General features: G+C 43.7%; 1 protein-coding gene across 1 annotated transcript in view; it reads right to left on the bottom strand.

Moving 5' to 3' along the window:
• The window catches only part of ASAP1 (ArfGAP with SH3 domain, ankyrin repeat and PH domain 1), a 148,546-nt gene extending 132,709 nt beyond the window's left edge, over window positions 1-15,837 (bottom strand). The window contains exon 1 of the mRNA XM_087706680.1: window positions 15,783-15,837. The gene's annotated coding sequence lies outside the window, so the exon portion shown is untranslated. The remainder of the gene's footprint in view (window positions 1-15,782) is intronic.
• Window positions 15,838-18,034: the final 2,197 nt, after the last annotated feature.

Here is an 18,034-nt window from a genome sequence, read left to right as displayed (position 1 = left end):
CACTCGCCAGGAGACTGTGAGTTCTAGTCCAACTCTAGGCATGAAAACATGACTGGGTGACTTTGGGCCAGTCCCTCTCTCCCATCCCAACCTTCAGCTTAACAGTGTGGTTGTTGTGGGGATAATAGGAGGAGGAAGTTACATTGTGGGTGTTTGCTGCCTTGAGTTATTCATACAAAATAATAAAGGCAGGATATAAAATAAATAAATAAAATTATATACAGGTCGTCGTCTTCTTACAACCACAATGGAGCCCAAAATTTCTGTCGCTAAGCGAGACAGATGTTAAGTGAGCTTTGCCCCACTGTGCGACCTTTTCTCGTCACAGTTGCTAAGTGAAGCACTGCACCACCACAGAGCCGAGGTGGTGCAGTGGTTAAATGCAGCACTGCAGGCTACTTCAGCTGACTGCAGTTCTGCAGTTCGGCTGTTCAAATCTCACCGGCTCAGGGTTGACTCAGCCTTCCATCCTTCCGAGGTGGGTAAAATGAGGACCCGGATTGTTGTTGGGGGCAATATGCTGACTCTGTAAACCGCTTAGAGAGGGCTGAAAGCCCTATGAAGCGGTATATAAGTATAACTGCTATTGCTATTGCAAGTTAGGAACACAGTTGTTTTAACGAATCCGGCTTCCCCATTGACTTTGCTTATCAGAAGGTCCCAAAAGTGGATCGCATGACTTTGGCAGACTGCAAGTGTCATAAACGCATGACAGTTGCCGAATTTTGGTCATGTGACCCTGGAGACGCGACCACAGTCGGATGTCAGGTCCCAAAGGATCCTGTCCCTTTTTTTTCAGCGCCGTTGTAACTGCGAACGATCACTAAACCAATGGTTTTAAGACAAGGACTGCCTGTAACCATCCTGTGAAGGCAAAAATCAAACGAAATGACCAATGGTAACTCAGCGATATTGACAGAAGAAAAGAGTTGGAAGGGACCTTGGAGGTCTTCTAGTCCAACCCCCTGCTCAAACAGGGCCCCTATAGCAGTGATGGCGAACCTTTTTGGCACCGAGTGATGCAAAGGTCATATGGAAACACACACACACACACACACACACACACACACACACACACACACACACTAGTTGGGGCCGCACTCCAGAAAAGCCAAACTTCCGGGTCCTAGCACGTATGCGCGCCTGAAAATCAACTGGGCGGCACGTATGCACAGGCCAGTTTTTGGCACCGCCATGCATGCGAAGGGACCGCACTCCAAAAAAGCCGAACCTCTGGGCTCTGGCACACATGCACACCCAACAATCAGATGGTTGGCGCGCATGCCAGTTTTTGGTATTGCCTGCATGCGAAGGACAGCTGATGGTTGTGTGCACATGCATGCCAGAAACCCGGAAGACAAACAGGCAAGGTCGCACATGCCGGGCGACATGGGCACGCATGCCATAGGCTCACCATCACGGCCCTATGGCATTCAGAAAAAATGTTTGTCCAAGCTGTTCTTAAAACTTCCAGTCTACCATGGGATCTCCAGCTTGTTTTAAATCTGCAAACTATCAAAATAGGAAGCTCATATACTGCATTTTTCGGAGTATAAGACACACCTTTTTCCCTCAAAAAAGAGGCTGAAAATCTGGGTGCATCTTATACACTGAATACAGCATTTTTTGCCTCCCGAAACTTGCCCCCTTCACCAAAATGGCCATGCATAGCCTTTAAGAGACTTATAGAGTGCTCCTGGGGGTTGGGGAGGGCAGAAATGAACGAAAAATGGGATGTTTTTTGCTCAATTTCCCCTCCTCCCCCGCAGCCTTTAGGAGCACTCTACAAGCCTCCTAAAGGCTATTCATGCCCTTTTAAAAAATAAAAATAAAAACAGGCACGTTTTCGTGACGGTCTGCAGAGTGTAAAAACTTTTTTTTTTTAATTTGCCTCTTCAAAATTTTGGTGCGTCTTATACTCTGTGCGTCTTATACTCAGAAAAATGTGGTAAACCCCACATGGGCTTGGCTGCATAAGATACATATATAGGCTCCAGTGAAGCCCAGCAAATCATGAATTGAGTCTCTTATCAGTTGTAAAAAGAACAGGCAAGCAGCTACATGTCCCATATCAAGATCTATTTATCTACCTCTCTTTGAAATGTCCCTTTGACCCCATTGTGTTAGGTAATTCCATTTCAGAAGACAGGGGGGTGGGGAGGAGAAGGATGGTAGTGGTAATATTCATTAACGTCAGTCTTAGGCTATGGAAAGAAACCTCTAATTCATTTGCCCGCTTACACTCAGCTGAGGCCCTCCATTTCATTTTGGATAGGTCAAGAAATCAATTGCCTGGCAGGTCACTCACTTTTTGCCATTAGCTGATGAGTCTCGTTTTGCCTGAGTGTATCCCCCTTCCATCCGTAGATTTCATCTCTACTTAACCCCGGAGATTTTCAGAAGCCATCAAAGCAGGCCCTTGGGGCAAAGAATTCTGGATAATTTAGTCCTTTAAATGCCCGGGAAAAGCTTCTGTCCCTTGTCCTACCTTCTTTTTACGTCCTTTATTGTTTTTGGGATCTTCGCTTTTTGTTTTTCGTTTTGCAGTCGTCTTTGACTACTGCTGCTGTCTTTTATTTCTTCCCTAATTGGAACTTCTTGTTATAACTTTTAGTAGGTGTGTTTCAAGAACTTTCGCTTGCCGTAAGCTTTTGTACCTATTCAGCTTCTCTTGTGATGGTTAGCTAAACTAACCCTCATTAGTTGTTGTCCCAAAAGTGCTTTTTCAAGAGGCAACTGGACTTTCTGGTTTTTGTTTGAAGATGTTTCACTTCTCATCCAAGAAGCTTCTTCAGCTTTAGTTCAGCTTTAGTTCATCCAAGAAGCTTCTTGGATGAAAAGAAGCTGAAGAAGCTTCTTGGATGAGAAGGAGTTGAAGAAACCTCTTGGAGGAGGAGAAGCTGAAGAAGCTTCTTGGATGAGAAGAAGCTGAAGAAACCTCTTGGATAAGGAGAAGCTGAAGACATTTCTTCCATGAGAAGAAGCTGAAGAAACTTCTTGGATGAGCTGAATAAGCTTCTTGGATGAGAAGGAGTTGAAACAGCTTCTTGGATGAGAAGGAACGGAAGAAGCTTCTTGGATGAGAAGGAGCTGAAGAAGCTTCTTGGACAAGCTGAATATATTTCTTGGATGAGAAGAAGCTGAATATATTTCTTGGATGAAAAGAAGCTGAAGAAGCTTCTTGGATGAGAAGAAGCTGAAGAAGCTTCTTGGATGAGAAGAAGCTGAAGAAACCTCTTGGATAAGGAGAAGCTGAAGACATTTCTTCCATGGGAAGAAGCTGAAGAAACTTCTTGGATGAGCTGAATAAGCTTCTTGGATGAGAAGGAACGCAAGAAGCTTCTTGGATGAGAAGGAACGGAAGAAGCTTCTTGGATGAGAAGGAGCTGAAGAAGCTTCTTGGACAAGCTGAATATATTTCTTGGATGAGAAGAAGCTGAAGAAACCTCTTGGATAAGGAGAAGCTGAAGACATTTCTTCCATGAGAAGAAGCTGAAGACATTTCTTCTATGAGAAGAAGCTGAAGAAACTTCTTGGGTGAGCTGAATAAGCTTCTTGGATGAGAAGGAGTTGAAACAGCTTCTTGGATGAGAAGGAACGGAAGAAGCTTCTTGGATGAGAAGGAGCTGAAGAAGCTTTTTGGACAAGCTGAATATATTTCTTGGATGAAAAGAAGCTGAAGAAGCTTCTTGGATGAGAAGAAGCTGAAGAAGCTTCTTGGATGAGAAGAAGCTGAAGAAACCTCTTGGATAAGGAGAAGCTGAAGACATTTCTTCCATGGGAAGAAGCTGAAGAAACTTCTTGGATGAGCTGAATAAGCTTCTTGGATGAGAAGGAACGCAAGAAGCTTCTTGGATGAGAAGGAGCTGAAGAAGCTTCTTGGACAAGCTGAATATATTTCTTGGATGAGAAGAAGCTGAAGAAACCTCTTGGATAAGGAGAAGCTGAAGACATTTCTTCCATGAGAAGAAGCTGAAGAAACTTCTTGGATGAGCTGAATAAGCTTCTTGGATGAGAAGGAACGCAAGAAGCTTCTTGGATGAGAAGCAAAACATTGTCATAGAAAAACCAGAAAGTCCAGTTGCCCCTTGGAAAAGCACCCCTGGGACAACCATGACCTGGATGACTAAGACTCTCCATAGACATCACTTGTTGTTTTTAGTCATGTCTGGCTTTTTGGCGTCTTTATAGGCAAATGCTCTCCATGCTACCTTGTCAAGCACAGCTTTTTTCAATTGTTGGATGTTCAACTTTGTCTCAGATTTGACGTTATCAAGCCAGCGTGTTCTTTGTTTGCCCCTTCTTCTTTTTCCACTAACCATTCCTAGCATATTGACTTCTCCAATGAATGACCCATATGTCATTATAGGGAAGACTATTGCTCTAACTGGCCTGCTTTTTGTCTTTATATCAATATCTCTGCTTTTCCAGACTCATCACTAGGAACTGAAAGTTGAAGAGCAACTAAGACGATTAAAGGCCTGGAGACCAAAACATATGAAGGATTTAGATTGCAGGATTTGGGTTTGGCTAGTCTAGAGAAAAGAAGGACTAAGGGGGACATGTTAGCAGTATTCCAGTATTTGAAATACTGCCACAAATGGGTCAATCTATTTTCCAACGGACCGGAGGGCAGGACAAGAAACAACGGATGGAAACGAATCAAGGACAGAAGCAACCTGGAATTGAAAAGAAACTTTCTAACAGTGAGGACAATCAACCAGTGGAACAGAAGTTGCCTTCAAACGTTATGGGTGCTTCATCACTGGAGGTTTTTTAGAAGAGGCTGGACAGTCACTTGTCTGAAATGGTATATAGGATCTCCTGCTTGAGCAGGGGGCTAGACTAGAAGACCTCAAAGTTCCCTTCCAGCTCTATTCTGATTCTGAGACTCTAGAGTGCGGAGAAGAGCAACAAAGATGATTGGGGGCTGGAGGCTAAAACATATGATATTGAGGGAACTAGGTATGTCTAGTTTAATGAAAAGAAGGACTATGGGTGGCATAATAGCATCTTCCAATATCTCAGGGGCTGCCACAAAGAAGAGTGGGTCAACCTATCCTCCAAAGCAGCTGAAGGCAGGACAAGAAGCAATGGATGGAAACTAATCAAGGAGAGAAGCAACTTAGAATTTAGGAGAAATTTCCTGATAGTTACAACAATTAATTGGTGGAATAACTTGCTTGCTAGCAGAAGTTGTGAGTACTCCAACACTGGTTGTTTTAGAAGAGATTGGACAACCATTTGCCTGAAATGTTATAGAGGTTCCTGCCGGAGCAGAGGGTTGGACTAGAAGACCTCCAAGGTCCCTTCCAACTCTGTTATTCTGTTACAGCCAACATAGACTTAAAAGAAGCATATACACATATTTTGGTGTGGCAAACAGTCTCTGCATGTAGCAAATTCTGCCAGTAGTTTATATAAAGAGTAGTAGAGTACTATGTCAATTTAAGCATTTTTATTTTATTTTAGCATTTTTTAACAGCAATCGTCTCTGGTGCTTGTTTCTAGGAACCATATCCAGGGGCACCTAATACTGAATACATGAACAGAGAAATCTCCCCCACCTTGACATTAAGTGCCTATTTTAGATACACATACCAGATGATATGATATCAAAACGAACCAGCAGCTGTAATCTGAAAGAAAGAGGGAAGTGTTGGTAGACGAGGGGCTGACGAAACAGAGGTTTGGGCTTACAGTTAGAAGCAGAGGTGCAAGAAAGCTATTTTGGGAGCTGCAATGTGATTTTTAGAGTTTTCAAGTGGTTAATGGGAGCGGAAAAAAAACTCGTTTAAAATTAAATGATGCTATTAATATGATAGAGGAATGCTCAGTAGCTAAGATGCTGAGTTTGTCGATCGGAAAGGTTGGAAGTTCGGCGGTTCGAATACCCAGTGGCGCATAATGGAGTGAGCTCCCTTTACTTGTCCCAGCTTCTGCCAACCTAGCAGTTCGAAAGCAATGTAAAAATGCACGGAGAAGAATAGGAACCACCTTTGGTGAGAAGGAGGTTGGCAGTTCGGCTGTTCGAATCCCCAGTGGCGCATAATGGAGTGAGCTCCCTTTACTTGTCCCAGATTCTGCCGACCTAGCAGTTCGAAAGCATGTAAAAATGCAAGGAGAAGAATAGGAACCACCTTTAGTGAGAAGGAGGTTGGCATTTCGGCGGTTCGAATCCCCAGTGGCACATAATGGAGTGAGCTCCCTTTACTTGTCCCTGCTTCTGCCAACCTAGCAGTTCAAAAGCAATGTAAAAATGCACGGAGAAGAATAGGAACCACCTTTGGTGGGAAGGTAACAGCGTTCCGTGTACCTTCAGTGTTTAGTCATGCCGGCCACGTGACCAAGGAGACCCCTAGAGTCAGGAACAACTAGCACATATGTGCGAGGGGAACCTTTACCATTACCTTTAGTAATATGGTGAATGAATGATAGCCAAATAAATAAGTGCTTTTGCAAGAGGCATCTGGACTTTGTTTTCTTTTGAATACATTTTGCTCCTCATCCAAGAAGCTTCTTGATAGTGAGAATGAGAAGCTTCTTCTTGGATAAGGAGCAAAATGTCCTCAAAGGAAAACCAGAAAGTCCAATTGCCTCTAGAAAAAAAGAGCACCTTTTGGGACAACCATGACCTGGATGACTGAGAATATCCATAGTCAATGGATAGAAACTAACAAGAAGAGAAGCAACCGAGAACTAAGGATAAATTTCCTAACAGTGAGAGCAATAACGCAATGGAACAGTCTACAGAAGTTGTGGGTGCTCCACAGTGGGGGGGGATTCAATTTTTTTTTACTACTGGCGCTGTGGCATGGCTTTGTGGGCATGGCAGGGGAACATTACTGCAAAATCCCCATTCCCTCCCCATCCCACTAACCTGCTTTCCAGCTCCGTTTTCCTGTTCCGGGCAACAAAAAAAGTTCAGCTGGGATGCTGGAAGGCACCAGGGGCGGGGCCAGCCTATTTGCCGGTTCTTCGAACTATTCAAAATTTCCGCTACTAGTTCTCCGGAACATGTCAGAACTGGCTGAATGCCACCTCTGGTGCTCCATCACTGGAGGCTTTTAAGAAGAGACTGGTCATTTGTCTGAAATAGTATAGGGCAGTGATGGCGAACCTTTTTTGCTTTTTTGCTAAAAGCATGCACGCATGCGCTAGCGCGCTTACGGATATACCTACCCCATAATTTAATGCTCTCCCATGCCGTGACCCTTGAGCATGCTGCAGGACAGGCTGCCTCGTGCATATGCACACAGCTTTCTGGAAGCTTGGGAAGGGTGAAAACGGCCTTCCTGCTCACCTGGAGGCCCCCCAGAGGCAGGAAGCTGTCCGTTTTCTAACTTCCGGTGGGCCCGGGAGGTCCGTTTTTCGCCCTCCCCAGGCTCCAGAGGATTTCTAGGAGTCTGGAGAGGGTGAAAAACAGCCCAACATGCAACCGGGTTGCCGGTTGGGCTGTTTTACTCCTTCCGGAGCTTCAGGAGACTTCTCTGAAACCTCCAGAGGGCGAGAAACAGCCCAAACTTCCGGTTTACGCGTTGGACGGTTTTTCGCCCTTCGGAGGGTGAAAAATGGCTGAAAATCAAGGCTGAAAATCAGCTGGCCAGCGCATGCCTGCATGCACGCTGAAGCTGAGAGGGCGCCTCATGTGCCCTCAGAAATGGCTCCACATGTCACCATACGGTTTCCTGTTCAAGTCGGGGGGTTGGACTAGAAGACCTCCAAGGTCCCTTCCAGCTCTATTATTCTATGTTCTATGCTTTTCAGAGAATTTATCACAATCCACTGTCTTTCTGAAATTTTTTGGAGGACTGGGAACTACTGAAGGAACAAAGGAAGGTCGCCTAGTGTAGCCCCTGGGTGACACGCCTTTATCCCTTTGCATTCTCCGCTGCCCCTCAAAAGTATTAAAGGAAACTGGTGTTTTGTATTTAAGTGGCGAGATTAAAGGCCTATGAAAATCTGAAAGTTGACTCTTTTAGCAGGTGAGCCTCCCATTCCCAAAGCTGCTTTCAACCATCTGTCTTTTTAAAAAAAATATATGCCGGAAAGGAAATAAAAAAATCCTCAGAAGTTGAAGGGAAGCTGAACCCGGAGCCGCAGATGATAAGCTGACTTACTTGCTGATTCAGTTCGGCCTTTGTGTTTTGAAGCTGTCATGCCAGAGCAAGTTACGCTTTAACAAAGGCATTTAAGGCATTCGCGATTTGCAAGAACAATAAGCAATAAAGCCCTATACTTTGAAACAGCGGCATTCAGGAAAGAAACGGAAAATGCAGCGAATGAGAAATGCGTAAAGAGCCGGGGAGGGCTAGGAGGTGTGTTTGGCAGGGGTGGGAGGAAGATAATGGGATTGCTGGAATGGAGTCACTTTTCCATTCTACTTTCTCGGTGCAAAAGGCTGTTGGCAATTGCTAAAATGGTCAAGTGTAAAGAACAATAATAGGATGAAATCATTGACCCTATACAGAATAACAGAGTGGGAAGAGACCTTGGAGGTTTTCCAGTTCAACCCCCTGCCCGAGCAGGAAACCCAGTGGTGGGCTTCAATTTTTTTTAGAACCTCTTCTGTAGGTGTGGCCTGCTTTGTGGGAGTGGCTTGTCAGCCATGTGGCTGGGTGGGCGTGGCCAACTTGTAAAATGTGGTGAAACTCACTTAACAGCGCTCTTGCTTAGCAACCCAAATGTTGGCTCAGAAACTCTGGCATTTGAAGCACGCAAGTCTTAAAGCTGTCAAGTTAGAAAACCCTTGCACCCCTAACCCTTTAGGGGAAAAAAAAACCCAGGGATGTTCAAACGTGATAGCTTTAAGACTTGCGGACTTCAACTCCCAGAATTCCCCCTCTCGCTCTTCATCTTGATGATGTGCGCATGGGCCGGGGGGGGGGGGGAGAGCTGGAACCGGTTCTAAACGGCACGGTAGATTTGTGGAATCTCTTCTATAGAAGAGGTTAGAACTGGCAGGAACCCACCCCTGAGGAAACCCTATACCATTTCAGACAAATAGTTTGTCCAATCTCTTAAAAAACATCCAGTGTTGAAGCATTCACAACTTTTGGAGGCAAGTTGTTCCACTGTCAGGAAATTTTCTCCTCAGTTCTAGGTTGCTTCTCTCCTCAATTAGTTTCCACCCATTGCTTCTAGTCCGGCATTCAGGTGCTTTGGAGGATAGGTTGACACTCTCTTCTTTGCTGCAGCCCCTTAGTTATTGGAACACAAGAGTACAGACTAACAGAGTTGGAAGGGACCTTGGAGGTCTTCTAGTCCAACCCCCTGCTCAAGAAGGAGGCTCTGTACCATTCCAGACAAATGTCTGTCCAACCTCTTCTTAAAAACCTGCAGTGATGGAGCACTCATAACTTCTGGAGCCAAGTTGTTCCATTGGTTAATTGTTCGCACTGTCAGGAAATTTCTCCTCAGTTCTAGGTTGCTTCTCTCCTCGATGAGTTTCCCTCCATCATCGCTTATCCTGCCTTCAGGTGCTTTGGAGGCTAGGTTGACCTATTCTTCTTTGTGGCAGCCCCTCAGATATTGGAATATGATTAGCTGCAGTAAAACTTCCCAAACTGACTACTGTACAGGTCAGGGGTGGGTTTCAAAAATTGTTCAAACCTACTCTGTGGGCGTGGCCTCCTTTGTGGGAGTGGCTTGCTACCCATATGACCGGATGGGAGTGGCTTGCTAATGCTGCCGCCGCCGCTAAGGCCGCCGCCCACCCGCCTTCAGCCATGTAGTGCATGCCTGGAGGCCTTCCCTCACGAAAGCTGGGCCGCTGCCACCCACCTGAAGCCTCCCGAGTCCCGCCGCTGGGGCTTTGTTGCTTTCCTGAGGGGGAAGCAGCAAGCGAAGACCGAAGGGAATTTTCAAATGGAGGTCAGGTGCGAAAAAAGCTTCGCTTCGCCTCCAGCCCGCTCACTGATTGGCTGGGCAGGGGAGCGAGGGAGCGAGCTGCGGATGGGCGGGGGAATGAACAAGTGACCTGCAATGCGCCAGCAAAAGGGCGCTTTGCAGCGACAGGGGCCAGGACTGGTACCGGCATTCCCGGAAGTTAATTACTTCCGGGTTCACCGACAAACTGGTTTGTGCGAACCGGTGCGAACCGGGAGGAACCCACCCCTGGTACAGGTAGTCTAATAATAAAGTATAATAAAGCAGTCCTTTACAGACCTTATGATTTTATATATATCTTTGTAAGAGTGTGTGTGTGTGTGTGTTTTGTGTGTGCACGGCACACGCACACGCACACACACACACACACAGAAGCAGTAACATTTTCAATCAAAAATCCACTGCCTTTGTTCTGCACTGGCCTTCCCAAGATCGTGAAGTAGACTCCTCGTCCCGATAAAACCCCTTTTATTTAGGTTAAAGTGAATTCCTCTCCAGCAAAGTCCCGGCCAACAATCTTTCAAGAGATTTCACAACTACAGACCTTTATCAGGCTTGGAGAGCTGCCAGGCCGATATCTTCCAAACGCCACGCTGTAGCCGACAATGCTTGGAAAGAAGTCAGGAACAGATCTCCACCCTAATGAATTGAACTAATTGTCTCCTGCAAACTCCACTCCTTTCGCGCCTCTTTATTCCCTATGGGAGGGGCCATTCACCGTCCACCTGTAGCGGTATTCCTGAGTCGGCCCTTGTTCCTTAGCTGTTCCCTTCTCCTGGCAGCTCTGCGCATGCGCACATGGGGAACAGGCTCCAGCTGTTCTTTTGCCCCACTGATCTCTGACTCTGAAGACAGATGATGACTGTTGGATGGCTCTGGCACCATCTCTGCCTCTGATGCAGAGCCCTCGTCAGAGCCTCCCCCAGACTCCAGGACTGGCCCATGTTCCTCCCCAACCTCCTCATTGTCTGAGTCTGCCACCAGCCCCACTGGCCGCACACAGGCCAAAACAGCCTTGCTGAAATTTCTTGGAGATCTGGAAGCTATTGAAGAATCAAAGGTATGTAATTTAGCGTAGGCCCTGCACGCTACGGTTGCTTGGTGACCAAGTTAAAGAACAGATGAAAAAAGACTCACAACCTGATCCAAAGTTGTGATCCCCCCCCCCGTAGTCACATGACCACACTTCTGGCACTTGGCAACGCATTGCTGCATTTACTGCCGTTTGTGGTGTCCTGCGGTTTTACAAGAGTTTTGCCCCAAACTGCCATTGACTTCTAGTTTTCGGCAAAATTGTGCCATCGTGAACAACGGGTTCACTTAACAATGGCACGGTTGGTTTCACAACTCCCGCATTCGCCCTAACAGCCTCCTCAAAAAAAACATTGCGAAATCGGGCTGGTCACATGACTGCCCCGTTTTACAACCGTTACGACTTACGACTGTAATGAACAAGCTCCATTGGGGTTCTAACTTGAGGGCTACCTGTATTTTAATCTATTTATTTTTAGATTTTCCTTTTAAGCACTCTCCCAGGTTTTTTTTTAAAAAAAATATTATTATTTTTGATACTTTTGCTTCACGGACTCTCTTCACCCTGAGCAAATTCATTTTATTGCCCGAAAATGAAAAGCATTGCATTATTTATTTAAGGCGGAGGAAAAATTAATGAAAACAATAATTCCAGAGGTTATGAATAGCTATAGTAAAGCAGCAGAGAACAGTCTAATAAAACAGTCCTTCCCAGACCTTATGATTATATAAAGTATGTATGATTTTCAATCATGTAAATGAAAGAAAAATCTAGGTCAGGAATTAGAGATTAAAACCAGGTTGGGCAAGGATACTGGACAATAGATAGAAATCCCCCCATTCCCTTTGACCCCCCCCCCAAAAAAAATTGAGCTTTTAAATAGTCCAAAATAATAAAATATTAATGTCTTGGTTTTATAGCAACTACCAGTTGTAACTATCTGAGTGTGGGGATAACTGAATATTTCAATTAAAATTCTCCCAAGCTTGGATTGCTTGCTCTTTTTTAATTAGAAAAAAGTGAGTAAGAATACTTGACTGTTCAATGTGAGAAGACGTAGAAAAGATGGTCAGAATTTTTTGCGCATGCGCAGGGCATCTGGGATGATGTCTGGGTAGGTGGGCGGAGCCTCCTGCTGCCGCCATTACTGGTTCACCTGAACCCGGGGCGAACCAGCAGAATACCACCTCTGGTTGGGGAGCGTTAGATTGAGGGAAACGTGAGAATTAGGTCCACAAAACCCATGCTTGATTTCCTATTCAATGATGAAATACTCAGTTATCCTAGCCTACCTCCAAAGATTACTGTGAGAATAAAAGAGAGGAAACATGTACGCTACTCTGATCTTTTAGAATTAGGAAGTGGATGGAGTAGGGAGGTCTTTGCCTTCTCCAACTCTTTACTGTGAACTTAAGATAAGCTCACAATGAAAACTTCCTTCCAGTATTCCGTATGTCAAGAAATTGTAAGTCTTGTGGTGTCACCATAACTGGCAGCATTGCTGATTTTACTCTTCCGGGATGGTAGGTTAATAATGCATCCTACTTTGAGTTGTTCAAATTTCTCAGTTTACCTATGAGGAAGTTAAGATGTTTATTGCAGGATCCAAGGATGCCGAGACCAGAGGTTTAGTCTTCCGAGCTTTCAAACTTGTGCTGGAGCCCATTCTCAAGGAACTTCTCCCTACTGTAATGTGTGCTTTGAGCTATTCTATGCATCCTATTATGGGGATGCAGTGGCTCAGTGGCTAAGATGCTGAGCTTGTCAATCAGAATGTCAGCAGTTCAGCGGTTCAAGTCCCTAGCGCCATGTAACGGAGTGAGCTCCCGTTATTTGTCCCAGCTTCTGCCAACCTACCAGTTCGAAAGCACATAAGAAATGCAAGTAGAAAAATAGGAACCACCTTTGGTGATATTTGCAATATGGTTTTCGTAGTACTATTGCACTGGCTCTAAGGCCAGATTTGGCCATCAGCCAGAAAATTGCCAACAATTAGATGGTCTTATAAAAACAAGCATCTCCCACTTATTAAACCTGAAGCCCACCAGCTGTTTCGCTTTCAACTTTTATAATTCCCAGTAAAGAAAGAGAGGCTACCTTTGAAGCTTTCATCTATCTTGCTTTCACTTGCGGTAACCTTGGGATAATATCAGCTTATCAAAGGAGGTTGCTACAAAACTAATTTGGATTAAGTGCTTTGATCATCCAAACTACTGTGCATAAAATTAAGCACCGCTATCAATGGCGGCTATTCATACAGAATTTAGAGATGGAAGTAAATACAGACAGGATAAAATACCCCATCAACTTCTCCAGCACCGGAAAGCTTGGCTTATGACCACAGTGGTTGCGCCTCAAAGTTTTGTTACTAAGGGAAATATTTGATTAAGTGAACATTGCCTCGTTTTACGACCTTTCGTGCCACAGTTGTTAAGTGAATCACTGCAAGTTGCTAAGTTAGTGGCATGGTTGTTAAGCGAATCTGGCTTCTCCATTGACTTTGTTGGTCAGAAGGTCACAAAAGGGGATCACGTGACTCCCCCCCCCCAGGACTCTGCAACCGTCATAAATATGAGTCAGTGGCCAAGCATCTGAATTTTGGTCCCATGGCCATGGGGATGCTGCAGAGGGTCATAAGGGTAAAAAGCGGTCATCGGTTGCTTTTTTCAGTGCCGTCATAACTTTGAACAGTCACTAAACGAACTGTTGTACGTCAAGTACTACCTGTACAAGTAATGCTATAAGATACTACCATTATTATTATTACTACTACTACTACTACTACTACTACTACTACTACTATTATTATTATTATTATTATTATTATTATTATTATTATTATTATTATACTACAATTGTATCACAGTGGCCAGTTGTTTCACCGGATTTGGCATTGGTTACTAGTCGGGCCCCACCCAGGGGCCTAGGACGTCGTAACGTATTTTCGTAATATGCGTGCAGATCCAAGCAGTGCGGCTTTTTGCATTTGACTGATGGTGATTTTGTCAATTTTTAACTGTTTTAAATGTAATTCCAGTGCTTTTGGAATAGCACCCAGTGTGCCAATTACCACTGGAATTACCACTGCTGGTTTGTGCCATAGTCGTTGAATTTCAATTTTTAAGTCCTGGTATTTTGCGATTTTTTCATGTTCCTTCTCAGCGATCCTGCTATCACCTGGTATTGCGATGTCTATGATTGTGACCTTATTTTTCTCAACCAATGTGATGTCTGGTGTATTATGCGCCAGTATTTTGTCTGTTTGAATGCGAAAATCCCACAAGATCTTGACCATCTGATTTTCGGTGACTTTTTCAGGCTGATGTTCCCACCAGTTTGTTGCTGTTTTAATATTATAATTTTTGCACAAATTCCAATGGATCATTTGTGCTACTGAATTGTGCCGCAATTTATAATCAGTCTGCGTGATGTTTTTACAGCAGCTGAGTATTATTATTATTATTATTATTATTAAACTATTCACCTAATGTGTATCAGATTTTCATTACGACTGAAAGCAGATGTGTCCCAAATCTTGTTCTCCTCCTGCAGTGTCTTCTTCCTTACCTTATTCACATTTATTTATTTGTTTATAAAATGTATACAGTACAATACAATAGCAGAGTTGGAAGGGACCTTGGAGGTCTTCTAGTCCAACCCACTGCCTAGGCAGGAAACCCTATATCGTTCCAGACAAATGGCTATCCAACACCGTCTTAAAGACTTCCAGTGTTGGGACATTCACAACTTCTGGAGGCAAGCTGTTCCGCTGATTAATTGTTCTAACTGTCAGGAAATTCCTCCTCAGTTCTAAGTTGCTTCTCTCCTTGATTAGTTTCCACTCATTGCTTCTTGTCCTGTCCTCAGGCGCCTTGGAGAATAGCTTGACTCCCTCTTCTTTGTGGCAACCCCTGAGATATTGGAACACTGCTATCATGTCTCCCCTAGTCTTTCTTTTCATTGAACTAGACATACCCATTTCCTGCAACCGTGGGATGCTGCAATGTCCATAAAACTAGACATAAATCACTTTTTCCCCCAGTGTCATCATAACTTTGAATGGTTGTTAAACAAATGATTGTAAGTCGAGATTTACTACATGTGCAAAGGCCACGAACCTCACTCATTGTCAAGTATTTCCATCTTATTTCCCTGTTTATTAAATGGCCATAATAGCCACTTTTACAGAGATCAGGAAAAATATCTCTCTTTTTTTATTGTATTTGCATCCCATCTTTCTCTGTTCAAATGACATTGGCTGCCTGTGTATGTGTGTTTCTTTTCTCTGTTCAGGGGTCATTGTGCTTATTCTTTTATTATCTCAATCAAAACAAGACTAGTGTTTTATCAATGAATGCAGCAAGGATCAAACATCAAGTTGAGCATTAAAAAAAAAACACCAAGATGATTAAAAAAAAATAGGATATTAAAATCTCCAAAAGTAGAACAAGGGAAGAGGCAGTGAGCCGAGGTGATGCAGTGGTTAGAGTGCAGTACTGCAGGCTACTTCAGCTGACTGCTAGTTCGGCAGTTCGGCTGTTCAAATCTCACCTGCTCAGGGTTGACTCAGCCTTCCATCCTTCCGAGGTGGGTAAAATGAGGACCCGGATTGTTGTTGGGGGCAATATGCTGACTCTGTAAACCGCTTAGAGGGGGCTGAAAGCCCTATGAAGCAGTATATAAGTCTAACTGCTATTGCTATTGCTACTAGATTTCCCAAAATTGCAGAACCGTTTCTCAAAAGGCCACAATTTTATAACTCCTAACAACAGACAGGAGTCTTCAACGCAACGTTACACTTCAGAAGATTTCGCCAAGCTGTTGGTTGTGTTTTTTTTTGGCTTAAAATAATGTTTCTTACCGATTCCATAATGAATCTCTTGAGGAGAAGCTCGACAATCTGGAAGCTGAAGATCTCATGTCTCAACCCAAGAAAATTACCTGCAGAAGTTTGAGGGGCGAGGGAAGGAAAAGAGGGACACGCTAATTAAAATCATAGAGAATAGATCCACAAAAAGGCACACTTATTAAGCACACCTCTGCACTGTTTTCTCAATAGCTCACTTCATACTCGAACAAGCAAAAACAATGTGCACAGTTACAAGATATAATTCCCACAGGAACGGCCGCCAAGTCATTTGACATTAAAAAAAACTCTTCTAAAGTAAACAATTAAACTTCTTGTACTGTAGTTGACACAGCAATTTTGTTTCTTTATCTCTGTGTGGCAGAAACTGTTCAAATTATAACCATTTCATCCCACATCCCAGCTGATTAAGGAAATTCTTCCTGCAACTCTCCCTTGAGAAGAAGAAAAAAAGAAATGTGCAGTAAACTCTTACGTCCAGATTAATAAAATCTTGCTCCTGCATTTCCATAAAATATAGCTTGACCGAATAAATAAACTCTCATTACATCTTAACGCAATGACCCGGCTAAGGCAGTGATGGAATTCTTAAAATATAAAGAACCACAAATAAATGGTCCTTTTTAAACTACTGTGGCGTTTTGCGTGATCCAAGTCAGTTTTTCTTCAAGTGATTGAAAACAGCATTTAAGCAAAGATATCGTTGATTACGATCATGGCATCTGGCCCTCTCAATTCCTGGCAAATAGACGGGGAAGGAAATAGAGGTAGTGACAGATTTATTTATTTTCCTGGGCTTCAAGATCACCGCAGAGGGGGACTGCAGCAAAGAAATTAAAAGATGCTCCTAGGGAGGAAAGCTATGGCAAATCTAGACAGCATCCTAAAAAGCAGGGACATCACCTTGCCAACAAAAGTGAGTATAGTCAAGACTGTAGTTTTCCCAGTTGCAATGGATGGCTGTGAAAGTTGGACCATAAGGAAGGCGGCGTGCCAAAGAATGGAGGCCTTTGAACTCTGGTGCTGGAGAAGACTCCTGCGAGTCCCTTGGACGGCAAGGCCATCCAACCGGTCAGTCCTAGAGGAGATCAACCCTGACTGCTCTTTAGAAGGCCAGATCCTGAAGAGGAAGCTCAAATACTTTGGCCACCTAATGAGAAGGAAGGACTCATTGGAGAAGAGCCTAATGCTGGGAAAGATGGAGGGCAAAAGAAGAAGGGGATGACAGAAAATTACGTCACCGGATGGAGTCACTGAAGCAGTCGGCTTGAGCTTCAATGGACTCCGGAGGATGGTAGAGGACACGAAGGCCTGGAGGAACGTTGTCCATGTGGGTTGAACATGACTTTGTAACTAACAACAACAATCATTGATACCCAATTCTAGAGACTACAATATAATGAGAAAACATTAATAAGAGCAGCTGCTCATAAAGGTTTTGTGAATTCAAGTAGCCCTCAGCTGACAATCATTTGTTGTCTTGTGTCATTTATAGAAATAATAAAGGCAGGATAAAGATAAACAAGTAAATAAATTGCTAGCCACTTTGAGGTAAGCATTCATACCACCACAACACCTTTAAGATCGGATTCACACATCATGCTAAATCATAAATCACGTTTAATTTTATTTGGTCACCGCAGAGTAGTAACAGCGTACAATCTTTTAATTTACATTATTCGTTCATAATCACAAATACAGCCATATATATTTTAAATGCCTTTTATGTAACTCTTTATATCTCCCTACACATTTTTTACAACACTTATATACCCATGCCTTTTTTAATGGACTGTATTCTTCCACCATGCCTTACAATACAATACAATAGCAGAGTTGGAAGGGACCTTGGAGGTCTTCTAGTCCAACCCCCTGCCTAGGCAGGAAACCCTATACCATTTCAGACAAATGGCTATCCAACATCTTCTTAAAGACTTCCAGTGTTGGGGCATTCACAACTTCTGGATTCATTGTTGTTTTAATTAATTGTGCAGGTCTAGGACCATAATAAAGATTGATTACATTTCATTTAATTTTCTTTTTGTCAAAGTCTAGGTTCATATGTCAGTGTACGTCAAAACCAGAAAAACTGAAGCACTGCTTAGTCTAATTCTTTAATCCAAGCCATGATGTCGTGTGTTTCTTTTCATTGCCAAGAAAAAAACAGAAAAAAAAACTTTAAGAATAGAAATACAACCCTGTAGTATCAAACTGACGGCCGATCTGGGTCAGGATTCTGCATCATA

Source organism: Thamnophis sirtalis, unplaced genomic scaffold (assembly GCF_051295495.1).
Source record: "Thamnophis sirtalis isolate CommonGarterSnake01/CBP01778 unplaced genomic scaffold, rThaSir2_p1.2 scaffold_2, whole genome shotgun sequence".
NCBI classification, from domain to species: domain Eukaryota; kingdom Metazoa; phylum Chordata; class Lepidosauria; order Squamata; family Natricidae; genus Thamnophis; species Thamnophis sirtalis.
The sequence above is the reverse complement of the archived record's forward strand: the minus strand, read 5'-3'. Positions and strand labels throughout refer to the sequence as shown.